Source organism: Sceloporus undulatus, chromosome 6, assembly GCF_019175285.1.
Source record: "Sceloporus undulatus isolate JIND9_A2432 ecotype Alabama chromosome 6, SceUnd_v1.1, whole genome shotgun sequence".
NCBI classification, from domain to species: domain Eukaryota; kingdom Metazoa; phylum Chordata; class Lepidosauria; order Squamata; family Phrynosomatidae; genus Sceloporus; species Sceloporus undulatus.
Window position 1 is genome coordinate 142494597 of NC_056527.1, and position 14952 is coordinate 142509548.

Consider the following 14952-nt stretch of genomic DNA (forward strand, 5'->3'; position numbering starts at 1 on the left):
TATAACAGTATTAGAGAGCAAGATCTAGCTCCCATCCTCAGAAATTTGAGGGAAAGGGATGCTGAAAGCAAGCTGGTTCTGCTATTGCGAGGAGTTGAGCCTTTTATTACTCTTAGGGTTGCCTTGTTCACAGTGAAAGCTGCTATTCTACGAAAGCGAAAAGAAGAAAAGGACCCCAGATAGATTATTGTGCAAATTACAAGAACAGTATAATCAGAGCCATATATTTTAAATTTTATAGAGATTTCTTTTTATATAAGTTTTAACTATGTATGTTTCCCCCCCCCCTTTTTTTTTATCTTGTATTCTTTTAAATGGTCTGGAGACTTATTCAATAAAGATGGATGTATGTGTGCTTACCTGGATTCTGCCATCATCAAGAGACATCTTAGTTGCTGTACTGACTCTCTCAAAGGCATATTTCATGGGAAAACAATACAGGGCCTTGTTGGTAGCTGCTCCCAGGCTGCGAAATTCCCTTTCTAGGGATGACAACCTGCCCTCCTTCCTGTTTTTTTTTAACAATAGGGAAAGACCTTTTTTTACTATTGAGGTGGGTTTTTGGCAATTGACTAGCTGCTAAAAAAGGATAATCAATGAGATAGTAAACTGCTTTGAAAATTCAGTCTTTTAAAGCAATGGAATATTTCAGTCTGTTTTAACATTGCCATTTTTCTAGTGCATCTGAATGTATTTTTAATCTTGTTGGGAGTTGCCTTGAGTCCCAATTGTGACAGAAAGGCAAATAAAGGCATAGGCGAAGAATTGCAAATAAATGAATAAATGAAGGAGCAACTGCAAAGGGATCAGTTCTGGGAATAATTTAACTTTTAATAATAGTCGTGGATTTAATATTTGGTAAGGTGAAGAAAATATGGCATTGCATAGTCCACAAATGGAGAAAGCATCCAGATTGCTTGATGAATGCATAGTCCATAAAAGAGATAGATCATGTTCACGTCCCATAAATCAAGAAATGTTCAGGTTTATATGGTTGCTATTGATATTCTGTGTTTATGAGGTCAGTGATGTAAAGTGCTTCCTTTTTCAGAGAAAGTATCTCACATTTCTTAGAGGAATTCAGGAGTGAACCCCTTGCACATATATTTATTTTTAAAAGATCCTTTATTTTTAAATTGACTATGAAGAGAAACTTAGCCTTCTGCCTTGTTCATTGGCAGGGTCTTGGAAATAGAGAGCATCACAAGTAGTCTTTGTAAAGAAGATCCACAGCAGTTTGCCCTTAAATGACCAATGAGTTCCAATCATATTAAAGTCAAGTTGGCCCCAGCGGGACGGCAAAAGCTTTGGGTGAGGATAATTCAAACTCCCCTGGCTTCCAGTTTGAAGAATACAGTGCTGTCAGTGAACAAGTAGCTACCGCAATGGCTAAAAGTTAAACACCAAGGGCCGTTCACACCATTCAGACAATGCATAATGATTCCGTTTTAGCTGTCATGGCGAATTCCCATGCAGTGCTGGAGTTTGTATTTTGGTGAGGCACAGGAATGCTATGGCCCAGAGGTCTAAATGCTTCTCCCTAAACTTCAGATCCCATAATCTATACCCTATTGTTATTGTTGTGTGCCTTCAGGTTGTTGGCAACTTATGGCATTTTGTTGACAAGATTTCTTCAGAGCAAGTTTGCCTTTCTCTGAGGCTGAGAGAGTGTGACTTGCCCAAGGTCACTCAGTGGGATTCAAACCCTGTTCTCCAGAGACCAATGCTCCTAGTCCAATGCTCAAATCACTACATCGTGCTGTCTCTCTTCATTCTATGCCCTATAGGTTTGTTAAGTGATCCCTCTAAAATCCTTTTGGACATTAATGAGACTTAATTCTTCAATAAGTCAGTTTTCTTTTCCAAATTTAAATCAATTTAAATCAAACTGCAGACATGTTACTTCTTTGGGACTGGAAGCAAACCTTAATCAAAGCAACAACAGCAGAGGAATTACAATGGACATTATCTATGCACTTGACTTTATATTTACCTTTAAAATAATACATTGTCCTTTCTTTATATTTGAAAATTACGCATGCACACATACACATATTCATTTGTATTGGTAGGTACACTTCACTGCCTATGTAAAGCAGCAAATAGCACTCATCCTCTCTTACATCCAGGTTAATCCCACAATTTCCCTTTCTCTGGTAGTAAAAATACAACCACAATAAATTACATAACTTTAAAACATGACACCGGAAATGGGGGGGGGGTTATAACACTTTGCTAATTTCATTGCTGTATGTGAGGGCTAAATAAATGAATATATAAAAATTAACATCTCTGGTAAGCAAATTTGTGCATTTTTAAACCATTTGCTTTACAATTCTGGAGTCTCTCTGAATCTCTTTTGCAAAAGTTGCCCATGGGACTTTTTGTTGAAAAATACTGGGCTCCTCAGAAAATACATTTTTGCCCACAAAAGATTTATTTTGGGGGAAAAGTTACTGTTTTGTCATTTTAAAAACTAACAAGACCTTTTAAAAATGTAGTGGCCTTTTTCTCTCATGCTCCGAGGCAGAAACAAAGCAAAAATCTCATGGCATTCAATTATTTTTGAAATAGGATGGAGTTGCTACTCTGCTTCTTTGGAGGAGACTAATTTGTTACACCAAAGGCACCGAGTTCTTGTTGAGAAGGAAAAAGTTTGCAAATATTATTTAATCTCAACCCCAACAACAACCCGTTGTTATTGCCATCATCATCATCATTATCTGTGCTTCTCCTTTCCTCCAGAATTGGGATGCGGAATAACTTCCAAATGAGAATACAGTCAAAACATACAAAAGATCAATATCAAAATGGAATTAAATGGTCAACAACAATCCATTTAAAACATAAATTAAAAATCATAGAATCATAGAGTTGGAAGAGACAAAAGGGCCATCCAGTCCAACCCCATTCTGCTATGCAGGAACTCTCAGTCAAAGGATCCCTGACAGATGGCCATCCAGTCTCTGTTTAAAGACCTCCAAGGAAGGAGACTCCATCATCCTCCATTGAGGGGACGTGTTCCTCTGTCGAACAGCCCTTGCTGTCAGGGAGTTCCTCCAAAAGTTGAGGCGGAATCTCTTTTTCTGGAGCTTGCATCAATTGTTCCTGGTCCTAGTCTCTGGAGCAGCATAAAACAAGCTTGCTCCCTCCTCAATATGACATCCCTTCAAATATTTAAACAAGGCTATCATATCACCTCTTAACCTTCTCTTCTCCAGGCTAAACATCCCCAGCTCCCTCAGTCATTCCTCATAGGGATTTATGGTTTCTAGACCCTTCACCATTTGAGTCTCCCTCCTTTGGACACGCTCCAGTTTCTCAATGTCTTTTTCGAATTGTGGTGCCCAGAACTGAACACAATATTCCAGGTGGGGCCTGACCAAAGCAGAATACAGTGGCACTATTACTTTCCTTGATCTAGATACTATACTTCTGTAGATGCAGCCTAAAATCACTTTGGCCTTTTTAGCTGCCGCATCACACTGTTGACTCATGTTTAACTTGTGGTCTGTTTGGACTCCTAGATCACTTTCGCATTTAGTCTCGTTCAGCCAGGTGTCCCCCATCTAGTTTCAGTAATCAGTAAATTTACAACATTTCAACAGCCTGTTAGGAGGCTTTTATTTAAAAACATTCAGCCTGTCAGGATAAAACAGTTTTTGGCTACTGACTGCAAGACTGCAAGGAGGGAACTATTCTAGCCTCCCAAGGAAGGAAGTTCCAGATCCTACGGGCAAGCACCAGGAAGGCCCTGTCTCATGTCCCCACCAACCATTCATATCAAGGTGGTGGGACTGATAGAAGTGCTACCAATGACGATTTCAGGGCCTAGAAAACTCCTGCATGGAGATACAGCATACTAAACTATCAGATACCCTGGACCTAAGCTATCTAAGGGTGTTTTCACATGCTACACAATTATAGCGCTGTGATTCATCCTGGGATATGTTGTTTGTTATTGTCATTTTGTGTCTTCAAGTCGTTTCTGGCTTATGGCACCTATCATGAGGTTTTCTTGGCAAGTTCCTTCGGAGGGGATTTGCCACCCTCTGAGACTGAGAGAGTGTGACTTGCAAAGGTCACTCAGCAAGTTTCTGTGGTCAAGTGGGGATTCAAACCTTGTTCTCCAGAGTCCTAGACCAATACTGAAATCACTAGACCACTCTAGTTCTCTTTTGCAGTTTAGGGAGGAGTATTTCAAATTCTCAGCCAGAGAGCTCTAATGCCTCACCAAACTGCAAAGCCCAGGATTCCATAGGACCCAGTCAGGGCAGTTAAAATGGAATCATAGTGCTGTAACTGTGTAGTGTGGAAGGGCCCTAAATGTTTCAGACAACGCCTCTCTATGCTTAGTGATAAGACCAGCCCTGCATCTAAACACTTACAACTCTGTTTGCATATTAAAGCACATGTCATTTTAGGAAAGAGAATGGGACCTTGTTCACTGATAGCCCCCTGAAAGATTGAGAACCCAAAGAAGCTGCATCAGTTCAGACTCCTTCCTACTGTCAATGTTTTCCTTCCAGCACATAGAAAAAGCCAGAAAGTATGTTTGCACTCATACACACCCCCATGTGCTTGGATGTCCAAGTGGGTCTAAAGTCTTATCTAGATCAGTAGAAGAACAATAATTTGCATATCTCCAACACTGATATAAATCACGATCATTATTGCCATGTCAATAGCACTTATATTTAACACGCATTATTTTTTTTAAAAAAAAATCTTTAAAATTCTTAATTTTAAAAAGATATTTTAAAAAACACCTAGTAGCAAGGATGTATTAGCAGTTCACAGAAGAACATGATCCCCGCCCTACACAAAAGCAATCTTTACGCCAAAATGTTTATAATACTATATGTGATAAGGAGATCTGGCTTGTTGCTGGCCATGCGTAAAAAGGCAGGGGTCTGGCTCTCAGAGCAAAAATACTATTGCTAAAATCTCTGACTTGTGGTTTACCTCCTCTCAACCTGATGCCTCTATATCTGGAAGAGGTGTGTCAAGAGGAAAGACTAGGAGGAAGGAGTGGCGGGGTGCAGAGATGGTTCAGTTCCTATTGTCTCTCTAAAAATCAGACACACTCCTGTTTCATCTATGATTAGAGAAGTCTCCCTATAAATCCTACAAATCAGATAGCTAGGTCTGGACCAGGGCAGATGAAAGGAGGAAGGAAAGAATCCACAATAACATGGAATACATGCAAGCAAATATACAGAAATACACTCAGGCTTCCTTTCAGCAGAAAGTCAAAACTGCAAGGCTAAATTATTTCATGGAAGAAGGGAAGTTGTGGGTGTTTGTGGGGAGGTGAAATGGATAAACTCCCTCCTACAACAACTGCAAACAACAACTGTTTTGGGAAGACGGTCACATACCATATTTTGGGTCCATAAATGAAAGAGAAATTGGATCTAGATATTTAAGATTTGAATGTTGCAATCTGATGAGATTACAATGGTTGGTCTTGCTTCCGGCTCCCATCTCACCTTACAGTTGAAAAGGACATTCACATCACACACACAAACATACATACTTGTAATCACACAGTTTTTCTTTTTAAGTGTCACTTTTATTTTCTAATCCCTGGGATCATCCAGACTGTTGAAAAGACCTACTGTCTGCTTCCAAATGGTCATTTCAGCTGCTCAGGAACATAAGAAGATCCCCAGGTGTATCACCCCAAACACTCACTGTAGTATAAGATTTTGATAGACAGAATACAACCACAGCTTTCCAAAAACCCAGAGGCATGGCATAGAATGTATATCTCCTCCCAGTTACATAGCACCAGTATCTGGCATTCAGAGGTATAGTGCCTTCGTTGATGGAGGTTCAAATATAAGGCTTTATCTAATCTGTATGAATGACTGTCACATTGTACTGTCATGAATCTCTGCCAGGGCTATCAGGACAGGACTTCAGAACAGAGGTCCAGGGTGGCATGAGAGAGAGAGATCACAGCCGTATCAAAGCTGGTTTACTACATTTTGAAGTGACACAGATTGCCATCTACAGGATTAGAGTAAGGTGAATGATCATGGATCATGGAATAATACATCCAGAGTATCTCCAATTATACCAGTGATCTCTGCATATTACAGCCTGCCATTTAAAAAGATAAGCTAAAACTTTCTTTGCTTTTCTAATTAAATTGTGAATTCATTGCAGACCCATATTTCAATCCTGGATGCTCCAGAGCTAATTGTAACATGGGGTAACTTTGCATAGTTTTCTGATCTTTGGGCCTTGCTAGATTTAGCAAGAGCACAGCTTACATTGGCAGAAGCTAGCAGGGAGATGAAGGGGGTAAGAGGGTAATGATTCTTCCCTCCTTGGCTGATCTTATCGTTTCTTGCTTTCTCCAGGCTTCCTTCACCAAAGAAGCAGAGAAATAAATGAAAAAATAAACACTCCAGAAGGAGGTGCCTTACCTGGAATTGGGAATTCCGTCATAAGACATGCTGGAGGGCTGCTGGCGGTGACCCCAAAGGTGGGCTGAAGGCAAAAGAGATGCTCTCGGATTGTCCAGTCCATGCCATCAACATCTCCAGAGATTTTCTGCAGCAAGACTTCTCTGGCTGGCCCTTTTGCCTTGTGCCTGCTACAACAAAAGAGGCAGGGAGCACCATTGCTCACGCCCCCCTGTTCTTAGCCACCCCTGCTCTTCCAGAGAGCTCTGTCAAACCTCATCTCTAAACCTCCCTGTCATGTTTGCCTGTTAAATTTCCCTCTCCATGCCTCCTGCTGCTGCTGCTGCTCTCTCTTCCCCCTTTCTCTCTGAGTGTATAGTACAAATGAATTCTCTGTGTAATATAGCTATTTAAAAGGAGGAGGGGAGGGGAAGGGAGGGAAGCTTGATGGGTCCATGTGATCAGAGCATCATCTGTTCTGAATGAACATGAAGGCAAGGGAAAGGAAAGGAAAGGTGGAAGTGGAGCTCGAGGGGGGAGACTAGAGAAAGAAGGGGTTTGGATGCTTTGCATTAGAGGCTGCACAGATAGGACCAATGCCCTATCTGATGGCTGGGGGAGTGGCTGGAAAGAGATTAGACATCAGTTGCCTTGATAAAACAAGATGTCTGTACTTTCTAGCTAGAAAGCATCTCTTGCTGCCAGTTCTGTAGCTCTCATTCTAAGCCCACCTAATGAACCACAAGGATTTCTGCTTTATAGGTCTTCATCCTCTTCCTTAGCAGATGGGAGATGGATCTCAAGAAAGCAGGAGATGGATGGCATGCAGCAGCTGAGGATGTGTACAGTGTTTGCATGCATGCAAATGCTGTCTGTTCCTCTATTTCTGCAAACAAACAAGCAAAAAGAATTATTAGTTTTTTTGTGGGTTTTTCAAGCTATGTGGCCATGTTCTAGAAGAGTTTCTTCCTGATGTTTTGCCAGCATCTGTGGCTGGCATATTATTTATTTATTTATTTAGTGCTGTAGATTTGCACAGCGCTGTACATAAAACAATACATATATAAGAGTAAACCTGCCTATGGCCTGCTTCTCTGAAGATGCCAGCCACAGAAGCTGGCAAAACGTCAGGAAGAAACTCTTCTAGAACATGGCCACATAGCCCGAAAAACCCACAAAAAACTGTGGATGCCGGCCATGAAAGCCTTCGACTTCACAAAAAGAATTATTGTTATTGCTATTGTTATTATATTTATTTGTATCCCGCTCTTTTCCCAGAACTGGGACACAGAGCGGCTTTGCCATAATACAGTTTAAAACATAGAAATGAAGTACATTTAAAAAAAGAATTAAATTATTACAGTGTTAAAATAGATAGCTATTAAAAGAATAAAATGCATTTTTTTTTAGAAAAAGATAAAACTGTATAAAACACTTTTAAATGAAACAACACCAAAGCCAATTACAACTATTCTGTTTTAAAAGCCTGTCTAAACAGGTAGGTCTTAGCCTGCCGGCAAAAGGCCAACAAGGAGGGAGCCACTCTGCTCTCCTTGGGAAGGGAGTTCCAGAGTCTAGGGGCAGCCACCAAGAAGGACCTCTCTCGCGTCCCCACCAACCGTGCTTGTGATAGTGATGGGACAGAGAGAAGGGCCTCTCCAGAGGATCTCAGGGGCTGGACTGATTCATACAAGGAGATACGGTCTGCCAAATAGCATGGACCTGAGCCATATAGGGCTTTATAGGTCATTACCAGCACTTTAAATTGTGCCCGGAAACAAACTGGCAGCCAATGGAGCTGTTTCAACAAAGGTGTTGTGTGGTCTCTGTAACTTGCACCAGTTAACAGCCTGGCTGCAGCTCTTTAGACCAGCTGAAGTTTCTGAACAATCTTCAAAGGCAGACCCATGTAGACCCCATTACAGTAGTCCAAATGGGATGTAACCAAGGCATGTACCACTGAGGCCAGATTCAACATCTCAAGGAACAGGGACAGCTGGCGCCCAAGCTTTAAATGTGCAAAAGCACTCCCGCAGAGGCCTGGGCCTCTAGGTTCAAAGCTGAGTCCAAGAGTACCCCCAGACTGCAAACCTGTGTCTTTAGGGGGAGTGTGACCCCATCTAACACAGGCTGGATCCCTATACCCCGATCTGCCTTCCAACTGTGTTGTCTGGATTAAGTTTCAACTTGTTTCATCCAGAAACCCCTGGAGTAGGGAAGCCATAAATAAAAACAACCTTTCAAAGATATCTCTTTGGGAAACAGGGCTCCAGATAGGAACAGGAGGAAGGCAATAGTCTGAACTTGTCTGCACTGTGGTGAAAGAAGTTCACACACTGCAGGATTTGTCAAGTTATAGAGGCAATGCTGACATGGCAGTGAGCTTGGCTGTTCTGATGCAACTCAAGTCAAGCCCATAGGCTACAACACACAAGCACACACTCAAAGAAGTGTCAAGCTCAATGTTGCTTCTGTAAAGCTTCAGCACTGTTCGCCCACTTATGTGGCAGTAAATTCCCTTTAATATGGTGGGATTTACATTAGAGTAAATACACAGCTGGGGAAAGGAAGCATGCCTTCCACCTTAAAGTCCTGATTCAGCTGTAGTACTGGGTAATCAGTCATCCATAATAATGGATAATGCAGATGCCGATTCACATGGCTTTATTTGTGTTACGTATAAGCATTACAGACTTGTTTTTGTCCCTTCTCCTTTTAAGCACTGCTGTTTCTCTGCCTTTCCTATTTATTTTATTCTCACAACACCACTGTCAGCCAATGGGAATAAAAGACTGTGTTGGTCCTAAAGAAAGCATGAATTGGATCTAGGTCTTCACAGTTCCAGTCTTCATTTGGAATCATATGATTATAGAGGTGGAAGGAACACCAAGGGCCATCTAATGCAACCCCTGGCTAGTGCTGGAATTCATTGCTAAGTATTCCTGAGAGATGGACATTCCATCTCTGCTTAAAAACATCCGATGAAGGAGAATCCATCAGTTTCTCAGGTAATCTTTTCCACTGTTTCCTCCTCATGATTAGTTCGACTCTTCTTTCATATATTTTCAATCCATTTGTTCCAACTGTTCAAGTCCTTTCCTCTGGAACAGCAGAAAACATAGTCACCTAATTACGTCTCTCCGGATATTTAAAGATGGTCATTATATCACCTTTGTTCTTTTCTTCTTTAGTCTGAACTTATTCATGGCCCTCAATCGTATCTCATGGTTTTCAGACCTGTTACCATCTTGGTCACCATCCTCTAGCTTGTCAGTGTCACTTCTTCAACCACAGCAGGCACATTTAACAGGTTTAATAAGGATTATTGTTGTTGCTGTTGTTGTTGTTATTATTATTATTATTATGGCTTGAAGGGACATTTTGATGCAGATCACAGGTTGGCAGAGTTAATGTTTTAGGCTGCAATTGTCAGACTCTTCTAGCTCCCATGGTCACTGCTCTGATATTTATACTTTAACAAAGCAAATTTTCCAACCTCTGATGCAGATAGCAATGTGTTGTTATTTATTCGCTTGACAACATCAATATTCATGGTGATTTGCAGGTCCCATGTTCATAGACCTTCCACAACAGTGGTTTCCAGTGAAGGTGAAGCACAGGCTCAAAGTCTTTCTTGAGCTGGAGCTGTCCAAGGTCCTGTTCCTGCATGATGTTGCCTTTTCTTCTGTAACTAACAGATCTACTTTGACATGACAGTATCTGCTTTGATCAGATGGTTATTTGATCTCTCCTAGTGTGACCTGCCAATGTTTCCTAGTGGGTCATTTACTGTCTTGATCTGACAGCCATCAGATGCTAACGGTTTCCCTTGTTGGCCTCAAGTGATTACTGAATGGGAAATAATTCAAGAAAGGGGAAGCAACAGAAGGTGATGAGGTTAAATAGAGAAAGAGAATGTGTTATTTCAATTACAAATTCTTAGGATTAATTATCGTGGGGTGCTGGGGCTTTATGCCTAGGGGGTTCCAGAGGCTTTGAATGCATGCATATCTGCCCAGTAGCTCTCTCCAATGTGTAAGCTGATACAAGCAGAAATGAAAACCCAACGTTACAATGTGGTACTCTTCAGGGTTCGACCCATGCTCACCTCTGGTGTAGTCCGTTCCATTCTGCCTCCCATTCAATTTTGCCTACCACTTGAGCAATCAGCCAGCACTGGTCGCTGAGTGTGTTTAGTGGGTTGGTTTTAATGGTTTCTCCCCTTAGTTTCCTCCTGTCCTACCAGTGTGTGTGTGTGTGTGTGTGTGTGTGTGTGTGTTTTTGCATGACACTTCTTCAAATCATGGGGCTGGCCTTCATTCTATGTGCCTCCTGAACATCAGAAATAAAAGGAGTAATTACAGGAGGAGTAAAAGGAGCAAGCATCCAATGCCATTTTTATGGCTCAGGATTCTTGGGTGCCCTCTGTTCAGCACAGGAGCAGGCCATCTGACTTTTCTCCCCCAAGGTACGCTTAATGGGCCATGCTGTCACTCTTTATGTCCATGCTCATTTACTTCATTAAAACCAAATGAAAAATGACCTCCTCTAGGAGCCAGAGTTAAAGACGTGAACAGGAGCACTTTCCTCAGTGCAGCCTTGAGCAACTCTGCACATAATTAAGGATGATTTAAATGTAATCTCCAAGCCAAGGATGTCTCCCAGGATCTGGAGGAGATTCTGACATGCATAGCCCAAACCTCTCTTGACTCAAATGGGAGTCTCTGTGAATTTAAAGGGATTTGCAGAGAAGAGTGTTCAGGACTGCATCTATAATATCAAGCTCTTTCCCATGAGTGCATTCTCCTTACATGCCTACTCGTGAAGTATCTATTAACTAATTTCTTTATGAGAAAAGGATACATATGCAATATCCGTTACCTTTGTTTCTATATTACACGACCATCTTGCTGTTCTGTTTAGTGATGTAAATGAAAGAAGATCCTCTACATAAAGAAATAGTTCACAGTCTATGGATTTCTTCTTGGATTATGATAACGAGAAACTATAAGTGTCATGCTATCCAGAATTTGAAAGAATAATTCTGTAAAGTATGGTTTTGTAAAGTTGTGAAAACGATTAAATCAACAGATTTCAGCCTGTTAAAACACAGTAGACAAGACTGCCTATTTCTTCTAATGGTTGGCATCCTTGTATGGAAGCCAGATGCAACATAGATAGCAACAGATTTCAAAGTCCCCCCCCCTTTATAACTAATTAAATTATAACATTTGTTTCCCTTTTATCCCTCTTTTGCATTTGATTTTACACTGTATAAATATTCCCTCTGCCTCATATATTAAGTAGGAATTCTGAACAACATTTTGAGAGAATGCCAGATGATGCTGATACTTGTCATCATCTTTGATTATTTACAATAAGTCCCTCTTTCTTTATATATGATAATAACATGACCTAGAATTGAGGGAAAGACACCCGCCTTTCCCCCCAAAGGCACTGCCCTCTATGTCTCCCACTGCTTCTTGGATTTTTCCAGCTGGGCTCAGATGCCAGACATTTGGCGTCTCCGCTCTCTTCTCAGTTTTCCCTTGTGTTGCCTGCTTCACTCAGGCTTGTATTCTGCCAAACCTGTACTGGCAACAGAAACAAGAACGTCTTCCTTTGCAATAGGTGCTATTTGTGCAGAAAATCATGATGCCATATGCAAGGCATGGATCCAGATGCTAAAACACAGTCTCAGTCTGTCTCCTTATAAAGAATAATCAATGTGCTAGGGGAATAGAAACCTTACATGCTTGTTTTTCTTTTATAAGAAGCTTTTTAGAGACACAATGTTAAGTCATAGAATCATAGAATCATAGAATCGCAAAGTTGGAAGAGATCTCAAGAGCCATCCAGTCCAACCCCATTCTGCCATGCAGGAACTCTCAGTCAAAGCATCCCCAAAAGATGGCCATCCAGCCTTTGTTTAAAGACCTCTAAGGAAGGAGACTCCATTACACTCCAAGGGAATTTGTTCCTCTGTCGAACAGCCCTTACTCTCAGGATGTTCCTCCTAATGTTGAGCTGGAATCTCTTTTCCTGGAGCTCGCATCCATTGCTCCATTGTGTCCTATTCTCTGGAGCATCAGAAAACAAGCTTGCTCCCTCCTCAATATGGCATCCCTTCAAATATTTAAACAGGGCTATCATATCACTTCTTAGTCTCAGAATATGAGGATAGAAACATCTTGAGAAATGTCCCAGGTTGAATAAATGTCTTTTATTTTGGAAAGATTCTGCATGAGCAATGAACTACACTTAAATGCATTAACATAGGCCATTGTATGCAAAATTGCTCCCTTGGTTCTGTTGATGACTAATGTGTTCAAAGGAAGAGTCAGTGGTGGTATATAAGCTTTTCCTCCAAGTCCTTTGAGAAGTCCTTGTTCTGAAGCTGCTATGTGCAGAGGCAAATTCTCTATACTTCCAATGTAAATACAAGACAGTGTGTTTCCCTCCTGCTTTAAGATGTAGCAAGGGAGGAAAGAGTTAGGTTGCTTATATATCTTCTCTGATCCCATTGATTACTAGCACCTACAGCTAATATTTCTCCACAAAGTTAGATGCATTTAGCATCCTATTCTGTCCCCAAGAGCTACTGTCAAGAGTAGGAATTGCTAAGATAAGTAGAGAAATATACAAGAACAGACTAAGGCAGCGACATCTGTTCCTATGGAGAATGATAAAAGCATAATAGGGGGGAAAGTAATTTTACAGTGACTATACCATGTCATAAATAAACAGACCTGCTGGGGTTTACACAGATCTGCAGAAAGAGTGTTCATAACTGACAATATTTTTCTGGGCACAATTCATAGTGCTGGTTATGACCTATAAAGTCCTATACGGTTTTGGTCCAGGTTATCAGACAATCCTTCCATTGGCAGGCAGAGTCTTTTTTATTCTGAAAGGGCTTTTAGGAAGGTGCTTTACAATTTTTATTGTTTTAACTGTTCTGTTCCTTTAAATTGCCTTTTCTATTTTTAACTGGACGTTTTCATTAAAAAAACATGCCGGCAGTTATAATTTCATTTTCATGGTGATCTTTTATTCCATTTGAATGCCAAATTCTTTTAAGTTTGAACTGTTTTATATTTTAATTGATAAGCTTCCTTGATTCTTGCTTTTATTTATCTTCTTAAATATACAGGAGGAGGAACAGCAGCAGCAACTTAAAACATTTCTTACTATATTTGCACATATATCCCAGGGCTTTCAGAGGCCTTCCTGCCAGACACTCATCACATCAAAATCAGCACAGTTTCCACATTTGCTCTGCTATTAATCAGGCAACGAATCCTTTCTGGGTTTTAGTCTGAATTTTTAGAGAACTCTTCTTTAATGCAACTGTTAGGTGGATTTGTAGTTGGTTCATTGACCGAACCCAAAGGGTGCTCAACAATGGCTCCTTTTCATCCTGGAGAGAAGTGACTAGTCAGGAGCCACAGGGTTCTCCCCTGGGCCTAGCCCTAAATTGGTTATGTATGTTTAATGATCAAATTAAAAAGCTAAAGAGGATTTTTGTCCCCCATAGAAATGGGAATCATCACCCACTACTTCCAATGGGCCCTTGGTATTCTGTGGGGCTTGGTTCCAGGACCCTCCGTGGATACCAAGATTTGTGGATGCTCAAGTCCCATTAAATGCAATGGCATAGATGGCATGATATAAAATAAAATATAAAATGATAAAATCAAATCTGTGGATACAGAAGGCTGGCTGTAATTACAACTTCCTTTCCTGAACACTTTGTTTTCTGGACATTTTATAACTGTGAGAAATGTCAGAAATCCCCTTCATTCATTTATTCATTCAGGGTTCTGTCATTATGAGGTAAAGAGTTTAGATTAAGTCATTTAAGTTAGTAATTAGTTACATGCACATTGATGACATGTACATACAACCTTTACTTTGCTGTATGTGTTGGAATGTTTGAACGTGGCATCTTAGGAGTGGCAGACTGTTTAAAGCTGCTGATCATATCTAGTAGCGAACATACACACACACACACACACACACACACACACACACACATATATATATATCTTCTCATATATAAATATAAATCTTAGGGTGTGTTAGCAATATATGTATGTATTAAATAAAGGTATGTATCTGTAGGACTCAATTGGAAAAGCATTATGGGAAATGCCCATCTGCAGCCATGATCTGTAATCGGATGTGTCACGTAAGCAGAACACAGGCTAGCAGGGCAAAGAATCCTTCACACCCTGAGAAAGATTTATGACTGAGAGAGGTTCCACAGATACAAGTCATCAATTAAGGCATCAATAGCTTTCCCAGGGCAGAGGATGTCTGGAGACCAAATGATGCCCGCATTTGGGTTGCTTTGATGTAGGGCTTCAACCTCCGCTGAGAGGGGGTGAAGGAAAAAAGGGTGGGGGGTCAGTGGTCAGTTTAAATTAAGGCTTCCCCTTTGATTGCCTCAGATTCTGCAGACGTGGTCCAGGGTGCTTCTACCTTATTCTTTATAATAAACTTTTTGTTTTACATTAAGTTGTTGTGGATTTTG

The 14952-nt window shown here is 40.8% G+C and overlaps 1 protein-coding gene across 2 annotated transcripts in view; it reads right to left on the minus strand.

Moving 5' to 3' along the window:
* The window catches only part of KCNJ5 (potassium inwardly rectifying channel subfamily J member 5), a 65405-nt gene extending 58197 nt beyond the window's left edge, over window positions 1–7208 (minus strand). Inside the window, exons 1-2 of one of the 2 annotated variants that reach the window (XM_042475283.1) lie at window positions 7148–7208; window positions 6438–6607 (exon numbers count right to left, since the gene is read on the minus strand). The gene's annotated coding sequence lies outside the window, so the exon portion shown is untranslated. Of the gene's footprint in view, window positions 1–6437; window positions 6857–7147 lie in introns of those variants that run through there. The other variant, XM_042475284.1, reaches the window with a different exon arrangement.
* Window positions 7209–14952: the final 7744 nt, after the last annotated feature.